Source organism: Megascapheus bottae, chromosome 3 (assembly GCF_031878675.1).
Source record: "Megascapheus bottae isolate mThoBot1 chromosome 3, mThoBot2.hap1, whole genome shotgun sequence".
NCBI lineage: Eukaryota > Metazoa > Chordata > Mammalia > Rodentia > Geomyidae > Megascapheus > Megascapheus bottae.
In genome coordinates this window covers 27262561-27275266 of record NC_143511.1, presented here as the reverse complement: position 1 = coordinate 27275266, position 12706 = coordinate 27262561, and the positions used below count along the sequence as shown (strand labels likewise).

The window sequence follows — 12706 nt, the reverse complement described above, 5'->3', positions numbered from 1 at the left end:
TATGTAAAAGAATTCTTAAGCGATGAAACATTGTGATGCTTAATTGTGAGAATGTCTAACCTAATGTCTTTTCTTCATGGTTTTCTTTTTCTTCAAGTTCTGCTGTTGTTGTTGTTTTCTTTGTAGGTCATGGGGCTTGAACTTGGCCTGGGTGTTGTCCCTGAGCTCTTCAGCTCAAGGCTACTACCCTACCCTTGAGTCAAGCCCTAGTTCCTGTTTTCTAGAGGTTAGTTGGAGATAAGAGTCTCAGGTCTTTTTGTTCCCGGGATGGCTTTGAACCTTGATCCTCAGATCTCAGCCTCCTGAGTAGCTAGGATTACAGGCATGAGCCACTGTGCCTGGCTTCAAGTTCTGTTTTTTTTTTTTTAATGAATATAAAACACTCTAGATATTTTCAGTGAAAATCCATAGAATGCCTACCTACCTTCTATTGTATTCATGTTGTCATACTTATCCACCCATGTATTTCTTTCTCTCCTCTCTCTCTCTCCCTCCCCCCCCTCTCTCTTTCCTTTCTTCCTTTTTTCTTTCTATAGTCATGGGGCTTGAACTCAGGGCCTAGGTGCTATCCCTGAATTCTTGAGCTCAAGGCTAGTGTTCTACCACTTTGAATCACAGTACCACCTCTAGTTTTCTGGTGGTTAATTGGAGATAAGACTCCCACAGATTTTTCTGCCCAAGCTGGCTTTGTTTGAACCGTGAACCTCAGATCTCAGCCTTCTAGTAGCTAGGATTATGGGAGAAAGCCACCAGAGCCTGGCATCTATGCATTTCTTAGTCCACCCTCTCTGACTTCCAAACATATCCAGTGTTTTAGAGACTTTTGGGATTAGATCTGAGCTTAACTACCGTGTTCTGTCTCTACTTCCTGTGTGGTTTGGAAAGTGTTATTTAACCTATGTCTGTTTCCCTCTTTGCAGTATTGATATGGATATGGATAACAACAGATATAGGCAACAATGCCTGCTTCACAGAGTGTGGTGAAAATTAAATAGTATAATGTATATAAAGGGCTTGGCACACACAGGGCAATAAGAAGAAAAGGACATCAGAAATATGTCACCTATTAGTATTGATTCATGTGTCTAGTGATCTTGCATCTAATCTCTTCTTTAGGTCCCAAAGGAAAAGCAATTCAATTGGTTCTGCACAAAGGATCTCTGGATCCAGGACATGAGCCGGAGTCTATCTGGTCTTTGTGTGAAGGAGGCCATTAATTCCCTGGCACAATTAAAAATCCACAAAGCTAATGGTAGAACTTTAAATGTCTTCTTTTACCTGGATAAAGCAGGTGATCTTATTCTTGTTGAATGTTCAGAAGAACATAGTTGCAAATAGGGATGGTTAAGAGGAAATATCAAAGCACTCTGCAGCCATAAAAACCAGCTTCTAAGACTTCAAAAGAAGGGATTTGCATATGTTCTGACTACGAACTCTGATTGCTGCAACTCTCTACGCTAAGGAACCGTTTCTTGTGGAACCATCTTTTAACTAGGTTTTTGCTCCTGGTGAACCTGCAGTGTCTTCTAGAGTTATGGCTAAAGAATGTAGATCTTCTCTGTGGCTTCAGAACAAGTGCTCTTTGAGCATTGTGGGGTTAGTAAAGGAAATCTCATTTTCCCCATCTCCTGTCTGAATAGTCTCCATGTCCAGTCATTATTTGTTTATCACACCTCTGTTATGGGATGGTGTGAATGTTGTGGTTTGGATAAAATTGTGGTTCATCGGTAACAGTAATTCTCTATGAAACACTTAAAATTGGACATCTTAATTTCAAATTTGTGTATGTGTGTCCCAACAGAGTTGTCCACAGATGAGCTGGCAAATGCCCAATTTCCTTCTCTTCCAGATGCTTTGTGAAATAAATGCATGCTATATTGCTCTGTGTAACTAAACTACAAGTGCCTGCTTCACTCTAGACCTACCTTTTAACCTGAGAGTTAGCATTGCTGGGTCTTGTCATAGCCCACTGGATTCTACACTTTAAAATCTCCACAAATGACTATATTTCACATCCAGGGTTAAGAACTGTCTCTTGATGCTAAAAAGCGGAATAGTTCTTCTGAATAACAATGGTGCGAGTTGAAGCCTGTCTTCTTTTGTGAGATACAAAGTCTTGATTGAAATTTTTCATCTCTTTCTTTTCAGTTGGTGGCATCCAATGAAAAACTAAACGAGATGAAAAGATTCCAAAATAGAGCAGGTGGAGCATAAAATAGAAATTAGAGGCAGTGCATAGGGTCATTATGGTGACTTAGACTAAAGAATTATTAAGAGAATTTATTTCTGCCAGACAGAAAGTAGCACTGTTGAGATTGGTAGGTAAAGAGTAGAACCTGAGACCAAAGAGGCAGACATGTAAAAGGGACATAATTGTATTTCAGCAATTTTAAGAATCCTTATTTTACATTTGAACATTCCAAATATCTGCTGGGCTGGTGCCAGTGGCATATGATTACCACTGCTCGTAGTGTACAAACTTTCATTTTTCGTTGCTAGTCATGATAACCCCAATGGATTTAACCTCTCATATTTCAGTTGAAAAGACTATGTATAGATTATTTACAGAAAACTTAAATGCTGATTGTTGTCTGGGAAACTACTTTTGTCACCTGCTGGCTAGATTTTTAAAATTAATGTGACACCCTAAAAGCATGTTGATTATTAGTTGCTTGGAAGAAGCTTCCAGCTAATAATGGAATGTATTTCAAATAAGTGCTGCATTGTTAAAGGCCTTGATGACACTGATATGAATATCATATTAAAATTGGGAGCAAATATGGCCAGTTCTAAATTGAAAAGTGACTCAGGAGAGCTGGATTCTATAAATAGAAAGGAGTTTGGGGTAGAGTGTAATTGTAATTTTTTTGTCTCTTACTGATCCATAATATCAAGCTTTTTTCTTTTTTCTTTTTTTTACAGTCTTGGGCTTGAGCTCAGGGCCTGAGCACTGTCCTTGGACTTTCTCAAGGCTAGAGCTCTACCACTTGAGCCACAATACCATTTCTGTCTTTTTTCTATATGTGGAACTGAGGAATTGAACCTGGGTCTTTGTGCATGCTAGGCAAGTGCTCTACCACTAGGCCAAACTCCTTGTTGCTTTTCTTTTTTTAACTGAAGCTCTCACCAGCCTGTCTCAGCACTTTACAAGTGTAGACATTTTTGTTATTTGTGTTGGTGTTTCCAGAGAAGAATATTTTTTTAAAGAAAAAATTCAATTAAATAGTATTCTCTTCTTTACAGTTTACCAAGTGGAATTGAAAAGCACCTATAAAACTTGAATGGGGAACTAGGAAAATACCCATAAATATGGCAAACTCATGACTCAGTTTCTGAGACCTATATAAAAAGATAAACCATTAGATATTTAAAGAAAATAATGTGCTTTTAAGAAAAATGTTTAGATTTCATTAAAAGGGACCATTTTTTACTTATTAGACAGTTTTTAAGAATTTACAAGGCAAGTACACAGAGGCTTTTGGTATTCTTCTTTTCTTTTTTTTTTTTTCTTGTTTTTGGTGCCTGGGGCTTGAATTCAGGGCCTGAATGCTCCCCCTGTTTTTGTGCGCTCAATGTTAATATTCTACCACTTGAGTCACAGCTTACTTTTGGCTTTTTAGTGATTAATTAGAAACAAAAGCATGACATACTTTCCTGGCTGGCCTAGGTTTGGACTGAGATCCTCAGATTTCAGCCTCCTGAGTAGCTAGAATTACAGGTATGAGCCACTGGCACCCAACAATCAATATTCTTTTTACCAGATCCATCTGGGAACATTTAAAACAAAGGAATCACTATTGAGTTAGAATTGGGTGAGAGGGAAAGGGATATTTAGTTTAACCTGATTTGTCTTATAGCATTATAATATTGCATTCCTCTGGGACTAGAGGTTCCTGATAAACATTCATTTTCTCTAAACCTGAATACTGGGTAGTATACCTTAGTAATGTACAAGCCCATCCTCCTTTCGCATATTACCTTTGGAAATTTGAAGAAAGCTTTCAAACAAATCTTAGGCTGTTTTGCTCTGTGGCAAACATCCCTTTCTTTAAAACATTTACCACCTAGAGCACTAGCTGTGAGCACAACAGGACTTTGAGTTCAAGCCCCAGGACTGTCTATTCTAGACTGAAAATTTCAGTGGTAACGGGAAGAAATTAATGAATGAAATGAAGTGTATGTGTATTCTGTATATGTGTGTGTGTGTGTGTGTGTGTGTGTGTGTGTGTGTGTGTGTGTGTGTGTGTGTACATATGTGCATGTTGAGAAGGACTGTGCAGGAGGCTGGTCTCATAAGCGATGCACTTCAGGAATATAGTTTAAACCTTCCATGTCTATCTTACTTGCGGCTGATCTACAAAAACTGATTTAACTTCAAAAAATAGTGCTTGACAAATACAGCCAGTATAGCCAATGTACATTCTGTAAAAATATGAACTATGTGTGTACTGAGGTTCGAGATTGGGGAGAATGGAAGGGATGACGTTGATCAAGTTGCACTGAACTCATCATCTGACTTATGGAGTGGTACCCTCTTTGTACAGCTACTTAAAAAGAAAACAATGCTCTGGGAAAAATAAGATTAACCAGTATCTTTTCTTTGAGATTCTTTATCTTTCCTTTTTTTTTTTTTGGTCAGTATTGGGGCTTGAACTCTGGGCCTGGGAGCTGTTTGTGAGCTCTTCAGCTCACACTTGAGCCATAGCACCACTTGTGGCTTTTTCTGTGTATGTGGTGCTAAGGAATAGAACCCAGGGCTTCATGCATGCTAGATAAACACTCTGCCATTAAGCCAAACCCCCAGCCCTGACTCTTCCTCTTTCTCGAGTCAAAGTAAACTATTGTGTATCTGGATTCTTTAAAAGTAGTCAGAATCAGTGTAGTCTGTCCAGGAACCTTAGTTTTGACCTTTGTTGCTAAGCTAACAATCTCTCCTCAAAACACTTCGATTAAAATAGCGTATCCTATTTAGTTAAATTCTTTATTGAATGTAGTATCTAAACGTAAGCTGACTAACAAATGTTAGAGCAACGCTCTCACCATCCGGTCTGTGGACTTTACAAGAGGCATCAGTAACTTCCACCAGACATCACTCAGTTGGCTTTCCTTAGGCTTGGAGCGGAGGACAATCCTCAAGGCTCTTGCAGTGCTTGCTGTAAGGTAGAAACCATCTTCCCCAGTGGTACTTGCACTGATGATTCTATGCCTTTGTCCTTACTGACTCTCATGATGCTAAAATTCAATCCACCATCCCATCTCCTCATTGACTTTATCATATTTTATAGTCTTGCTTTTCTGTATCATCTAAAAATATTGGCTTAAAATGTGGCACAGAACGGTGCTGTGGCTCTTTGGCTCTTTGCAGCTTGCTCTCCACTGGTATTAGGGAGATCGGTTAACATCACACACTCAGATGAAATATCACTCAGGCTATTTCTTTCTCTTTTTTTTAAAGTTTTGAATGAAAATTATCTTGGAAGAACTTAGCAAATAACCTTTGAAATGTCAGCTGTCTGATATTGAATGCCTTTTCCTGATAAATACACCTAGATCCTGGGTATAAGTAAATAAAAAATAAGAAAAGAGAAGTAAATTAAAAAAAAAACTAATGTAAGTCTGATGTGATTTTTGCCATGACTCACTGCTGTTTTTTCTCCCTTTTTAGCTTTCAATGGGACCTTGAAAATATCTGGCACAAAAAGTAGGTAAGTACTGCCCAGAATGGCTTCAAACTGAAATTCTCAGATCTCAGCCTTCTATGTAGCTATAATTACAGGCATGAGCTACCAGTGCCCGGCCAATTAATATATTTTTGATCCAACACAATCTACCACTGGAAAACATACAAAGATCTTCCTCATGGCTCTTTTTTATGGGAGAAAAATGTCTATTTCTTTACACCTGTCAAAGACATCTGCTTTGGGAAGCTCTATACACAGATTAAAACCATGCCAGTGTATCAACTGATTATTTGCTAATCATGTAAATACCATGGCTGAAGTAAAAACATGACTGAGGCTAGAAGTGGGATCCAGATGCAGAAAGTGCCAGCTTTTTACTGTAACTAATTAATTAGGCATCAACTTTAGGTCTGGTGATTGGTCCCAGGGTGTTAAGTTGAAATGTTACCAGCTGCTGAAGAGATCCATCTCTTTCAGGAAATGTTCTCTGCATCAAATGCAAGAAGAATGAGATATAGAAATTAATTTTCTAGGCCACTACAACTAAGAACACTTATAAGAAACTTATGGGAAAATAATATTAAGTGGGCATATTCATAATAGATCCGAGTCTGGTCAGAGTGAAGTTTGGGGGGGGAAACCCAGATTTGGAAGTCAGACAGAGCTGAATTCAATCCTGAATCGCCCCCCACACTCCTTTTCTAGTCCTAGAAAAATCACATGCATTGTACCAACCTGTATGAGTTTCTTTGGATCTAAATGCATAGGTGACAATGCCCATTTTGGTAGGATTTTTTTAAGAGCTCAGAAGCAACACACAGGGTCTTTTTCAGCCTTCAGAAGTGACAGCTCATGGCATGTGGAGAGTTAGCGTGGCTGCTGGCAGTGAGTGATTGATTGGGATTTGATCACCACTAGGCTACTACTTTATCTCTTTCATTTTGGGCCAAACCCTTAACCTTTCAGAGCATTCTTTCCCTGTCTCTGATGCACCAGGGGTGCCTGTCACTCTGACAGAGATGAGAAATTGGACCAGCCTTATGATTAGAGCTGTGGGACATGATAAATGTCCAGTGACAAGAGGGGAGGAGATGTAGTTAGCCATCACCAGCGGCGTCCCCTGGAGGAATTCTTTTTCTCCACCCCAATTCTCTCCTCTCCATAGCAGACTGGTAGTGAGGTATCCAACCCAGGTCTTCGTGCATGCTAGGCAAGTACTCTACCACTAGGCCAAACTCCCGGCCCTAGTTGTTTCTATTTTTACCTCTTAATTTTTACATTTTTGGTTTATTATAGCATATATAAAAAGTTGGTTGGAAGTAGAGGTTCCTGAAGTGGAACGAGAGCGCAGGGATCAGAACTTTCTAATTCTCTGTTCTTCAGCCCTCACAGGCTGGTACCTTCCTCCATCCTGCAAGGTGGCTGCTTTATATCTGAAACAAAAGGAGGTTTACTACCCCCTTAAAGACTGAAAATGAGGACCAAGAGAGTGGCCTAGTGGTTGAGTGTTTGCCTAGCATGCATAAAGTCCCAGTTCCATTCCTCGGTACCACATACATAGAAAAAGCCAGAAGTGTTGCTATAGCTCAAGTGATAGAGCTCTAGCCTTGAGAAAATCCCAAGGACAATGCTCAGGCCCTGAGTTTAAGCTCAAGACTGGCAAAAAAAAAAAGTTATTCCCTTGGGGCTGGGAGTTTGGCCTAGTGGTAGAGCACTTGCCTAGCATTCACAAAGACCCAAGTTCGATTCCTTAGTACCACATATATAGAACATGCCAAAAGTGTTGGTATGGCTCAAGTGGTAGAGCTCTATCCTTGAGAAAGTCCAAGGACAGTGCTCAGGCCTTGAGTTCAAGCACCAGGACTGGGACAAAAAAGACTGGGAATTATCTTTTTGCTTTTTGGGGTGGGGGGCATGGTAAGGGAGGTTGGGAAAATAGTGTAGTATGGCACCATTTAGTGAAAAGCTAAGCAGAACAGAGTTCTCTTCCCTTCTACAGAGTAATGGGATGTTCACTAAATTAAAAAGATTCAAGAAAATTTTTGCAACTGGAAGACTTGCAATCTGCAATCATTTTTTCATATTTTTTACTGTAATTAATAGAAGGGTTACATTATATTCACCAGATAGAAGGTGCATTATTTGACATACATTGATACTCTTTCTCATGTCTTGGTCCCCATTTCCCTCCCCCACCCCCACCCCTCATATTGTTTCCCCCCCTTCCACCTCCTATTTCAAATAACCAAATAAGTATATATACAATATATCAGATAACAAGGTAAAATACTGTAACAATATGAGATAACCAAGGGACAGCAAAAGAGATGAGAGATAACATAGTACACTAAGGACAACATCACGCATTATATGGTTTTTATTTCTATATCCTGGAGGTCCTTTCATTTAGGGTCTCACTATATGGCCTGATGTATCTAGGTTTTGTTCTATTGTAAATCTCTACAAGGAGAGCCCAAGATTTCTACTGATTAGGACAAATGAGGGAAACAATTGAGCCTATGTTCCTTTGAGTCTGGCTTACTTCACTTAATATGATTTTTTCTAAGTCTTTCCATTTCCTTACAAATGAGACGATGTCGTTTTTTCTGACAGCAGCATAGAATTCCATTGTGTATAAATACCACATCTTGTTGATCCACTCATCAACTGAGGGGCATCTGAGTTGGTTCCATATCTTTGCTATGGTAAATAGTGCTTCTGCAAACAACCTTACTTTTATTTAAAGAAAAAAAACAACATTGCCACAGGTAGTAAAATTAGGTATTATGAATAATTTCTAGAGAAGTTTGTTGTCCTGAATTGGCAGTTAGTTCCCTACAGGTTTGTAGGAAGTGATAACAATGTTCGTGAACACATGTATTGCCAGTGACATATATACAAGTAGGAAAATAATTAGTACCTTATAGTATCCATCTTATCGGACCCATGACAAACTTTCTCTAGTTGACAAGAAAAAGTCACAGCTCCCCTAGAATGTTGAGTCAGTTAGTAATTGGAGAAGCAAAAGGCTTTTCAGAGGGTTTGAGCCATGTGTATTTCATCTCTTGGGTTTTTGGTAATCTTAGAGGTGGTCATCATATTGGGAAATAATGGTTTGGGATTTTTGTTTGTTTTGAAAGCCACAGATGAATTCAGTGACTTTTTCCATGGAAACCAATACCTGATTTTGGAACACATTTTCATCATGAGTCATTTTATAGAAGCGATACAACTAATTCATTTTTATGAAGCTTTTCAAATGTCACATCGCACATATTGCAGATCCGAAGTGCTCAAAGAACTAACAATAAAAATAAATTTAAGATGTTTACTTGAGTCTAATCCAGAGTGTACCTGATAAACGCTGAGTCGAGTCCCATACTGAGCTGAGCACTGGTGGTTCATGCCTATAATCCTAGCTACTCAGGGAGCTGAGATCTGAGGCAGTTAGGGTAACCTGGGCAGGAAAGTCCATGAACTTTTACCTCAAATTAACTACCAGAAAAGTTCATGAGACTTTTATCTCCAGTTACCAACTAAAGAAACAGAAGTACAACTACGATTCAAGTGTTAGAGTGCTAGCCTTGAGCAGAAATTTTCAGGGATGGCTCCCAGGCTCTATGTTCAAGCCACATCACACACACACACACACACACACAAGCAAGATGTAACCTTTCAGATTTCTGATTGTTATGTAAGATGTCCAGGAATGGATCTTCACTTATTAACTCTAGTGATTTCTTTGGGCCTCAATGTCCTTATCTATAAAATAGGGATTCTGTGCTCCATAATCTTTGACTTGTATTCTGAGTCAAGAATTTTCCAGATGAGAAAAATAGAGTTAAGAAGTGATATCATGGTACACTTTTCTTCAATTTATAAATAAGTAGTTAACTTCCAGTCTTATAATATCCAAAATGAAAATCTAAAAAGTACTATATTGGGAAGTTGAATTTTATTTTTGTAATCCGTCATTAAAGCACCATAGATTCTTACTCAGAAATAGCAAACATATGACATACGTACATCTCTCACCAGATGTGTAAGAGACATTAGTAATCCATCATGACACTTTTGTCTCCAAAGTTTAGTTAACAGAATGTTAAAGATAACTGTTATCACTTAGATTAAGTAAAGCTTATTTTCCATCCTTATTCCAATAATATCTTTGAAGTGCTTTCCATGGTGATACTTCAATAGAAAATGAGAAAAGTTATTGAGGGTTAAACTGCCAAGAAGAGAAAATTCAAGAAAGCAGTTAAGAATAGGGAGAGATGCTCAAACTCATTGATACTAGGAAAATGCAAAATAAATGCACAATAGGATATCATGTTCCATGTAGTGGATTGGAAATTAAAATTAGGAAGCTCGATCATGTGTTTCTTGATGGGGTTATAGACTTGTGTAGAAATTTTAGTGGTCATAAAAAATTAGATCTAAGTTTACTTTTTGAGACAGCAAGCCAAATCTACTACCACATGCACGTCACAAAGGAGATATAGATGCCCTAGTTTGCTTAGGACAATGATAGTAAAAAGAGAGTGTCCTGGTAGAATTATTAATGTCACCCATTATATAAATATCACTCCCAAGGGTGTTTATCTTCTGTATGATGATGGTGTGCAGCATGTTTTGTGATGGGAAGGGTAAGAGGTATTTTGTGGACCAAAGAAACTAAGTGTATTGGTTTCCTGCTCTTCAGCAAAGGGAACTAAGGAACTAGATGTATTCATGGGTGTTTTGACCTCATAGTTGTTCAAAACAGAGCTGGATGGTAAAACACATTGAGGTTACCTTTAACATTTTCAGAGAGTTAAGGCACACACAAAACTATATATTCCATGAGAACACTTACCTTCAGAAGGTTAGAATGGAATGGGAAAATAGAATGGGGGCTAAATAGGAAGAAAGAATGAAAATAAAAGGGGTTTTTCTTAAAAGCCATATAATGAATGATTGTTGTCCTTAATGTACTATGTTGTCTCTCATCTCCTTTGCTGTCCCTTGGTTATCTCATATTGGTATAGTATCTCACTTTGTTATCTGATATATTGAATTTATTTGTATTTGGATATTTGAAATTTGATAGGGAAGGGGAGAAAACCAAGATGGGTAGGGGGTGTGGGGGAGGGAAATGGGTACCAAGACATGTGAAAGGGTATCAATGTATGTGAATTAATGCACCTTCTATCTGGCAAATATCATGTAACCCTTTTACTAATTACAATAAAAATAAAAAAGGGGTCTTTCTTGACCAGAGAAGCTAGTGAATCATTGAGAAGTTTGATTAATTCAGCTGTAGGACCTGAAATCAAAAGTAAGAGTTCTATCAAAATAAATGAAAATAAAGATTTTTTTAATAAAAAAGTGTCCCAGAAGTACACCATGGCTTTCTTAAAAAAGTAATGTTTATTATTTTTAATTTTTTTTAATTTTTCTGCCAGTCCTGGGCTTAAGCTCAGGGCCTGAACACTGTCCTTGGATTTTTCTCAAGGCTAGAACTCTACCACTTGAGCCTTGGTACCACTTCTGGCTTTTTCTAAGTATTTGGTACCAAGGAATTGAACCCGGGTTTTTGTGCATGCTAGGCAAGCACTCTACCACTAGGCCAAACTCCCGGTCCTTATTTTTTAATTTTTATTCTCTTTTGAGGTTCCAAAAAGCCACCTTTAGGCCTGCTTACATAAATACTTTATATGGAATGAAGTAAATATCTAATAAATATGTTTATTATTGTGTATAATAAATATTTAAATAAGGAAGCTGAAAATAAATATGGAGGTAGGTAGCTAAGGCAAAGCCAAGGTAAGGTTAATATCTAAAACCCATGCCAAAAAGTTCTATGAACTTGCCAGAGATGGGTCTCAGATTTGGCATTAAATTGTCCATCAGGCAGCACAGATAAGGAGCCTTCACATGTGTACTTCTCATTGTTTGGAGGAAGTACCATCACAAAACCATTCCAAGTACTAAAAAGCAGCATACATTTCCCATTATGAATTCAGAGAGAAATTCATCCCTTGGGCTCATATAAGGAGGGCACTGTGTAATGGAACAGCGACCTAGAAAACTAATTTCTGCAAATAGACTCATTCCAAAGCCAGGCTGAAAAGCAAAATGTTAATTTCTTCTAATAGACTTTGAGCTCCTTGGAAATGACCAGGTTTCAGTGTCAGATCATTTCAGAAAAGATTTTTTGTTGTTGTTGTTGTTTGTTTCTTGTTTTTTTTTTTTGCCACTCCTGGGCTTGAGCTCAGGGCCTGAGCACTGTCCTTGGGTTTTCTCAAGGTTAGAGCTCTACCACTTAAGCCTCAGCACCACTTCCATCTTTTTTTCTATGTATGTGGTACCGAGGAATCGAACCCAGGTTTTCGTGCATGCTAGGCAAGCACTCTACCACTAGGCCAAACTCCTGGCCTCAGAAAAGATTTTTTTAGTGGGCAATAAAACCCATGTTTCACAGATATTCTGGATTTTGAACCGTGGGGCTAGAGGTACCTGGACAATACAGCAGCTAATGAAAGGAGGAAGAAACTAATTCTCTTTCCAGATTCCAGATATGCCATTGTCTCTGTGCTCCTAAGGAAGGATGAGAGATAAGAGAAAGTGTTTCTCCATCTCTTCCCGAAACAATTTCTGTAGCAATTAAAGTTTTATGGATGGAAAGACAAACAGAATAAATGTTGTAGAGATCACAGAAGGTAAATCTACTATGCAGAAATAGATGGCATCCTAAACATGAAATCAATACAATAATAGAAAATAATAGAAGAGTTTACTAGTAGATATATGTGGAAGAAATCTACCCTGAAAATATCTGGTGTGGAGGGGGAGGGGACATAGGTGTTAGGGGAGTAGGGGCATTGGGGTGTGTGTGTGTGTGTGTGTGTGTGTGTGTGTGTGTGTGTGTGTGTGTATTGGTATTGGCATTGGGGGGAAAGCATAGGCATTGGGTTTTGTGTGTGTGTGCATGTATGTATGTGTATGTGTGTGTATATGTGTGTGCATACATGTGGGGATGTATT

General features: G+C 38.4%; 1 long non-coding RNA gene across 1 annotated transcript in view; it reads left to right on the top strand.

Annotated features, from left to right (window-relative positions):
- LOC150065101 (uncharacterized) overlaps positions 1-8872 on the top strand; it is a 40338-nt gene extending 31466 nt beyond the window's left edge. Inside the window, exons 4-5 of the long non-coding RNA XR_016534742.1 lie at positions 5666-5705; positions 8822-8872. This is a non-coding gene — a long non-coding RNA (uncharacterized LOC150065101). The remainder of the gene's footprint in view (positions 1-5665; positions 5706-8821) is intronic.
- The last annotated feature ends 3834 nt before the right edge of the window (positions 8873-12706 follow it).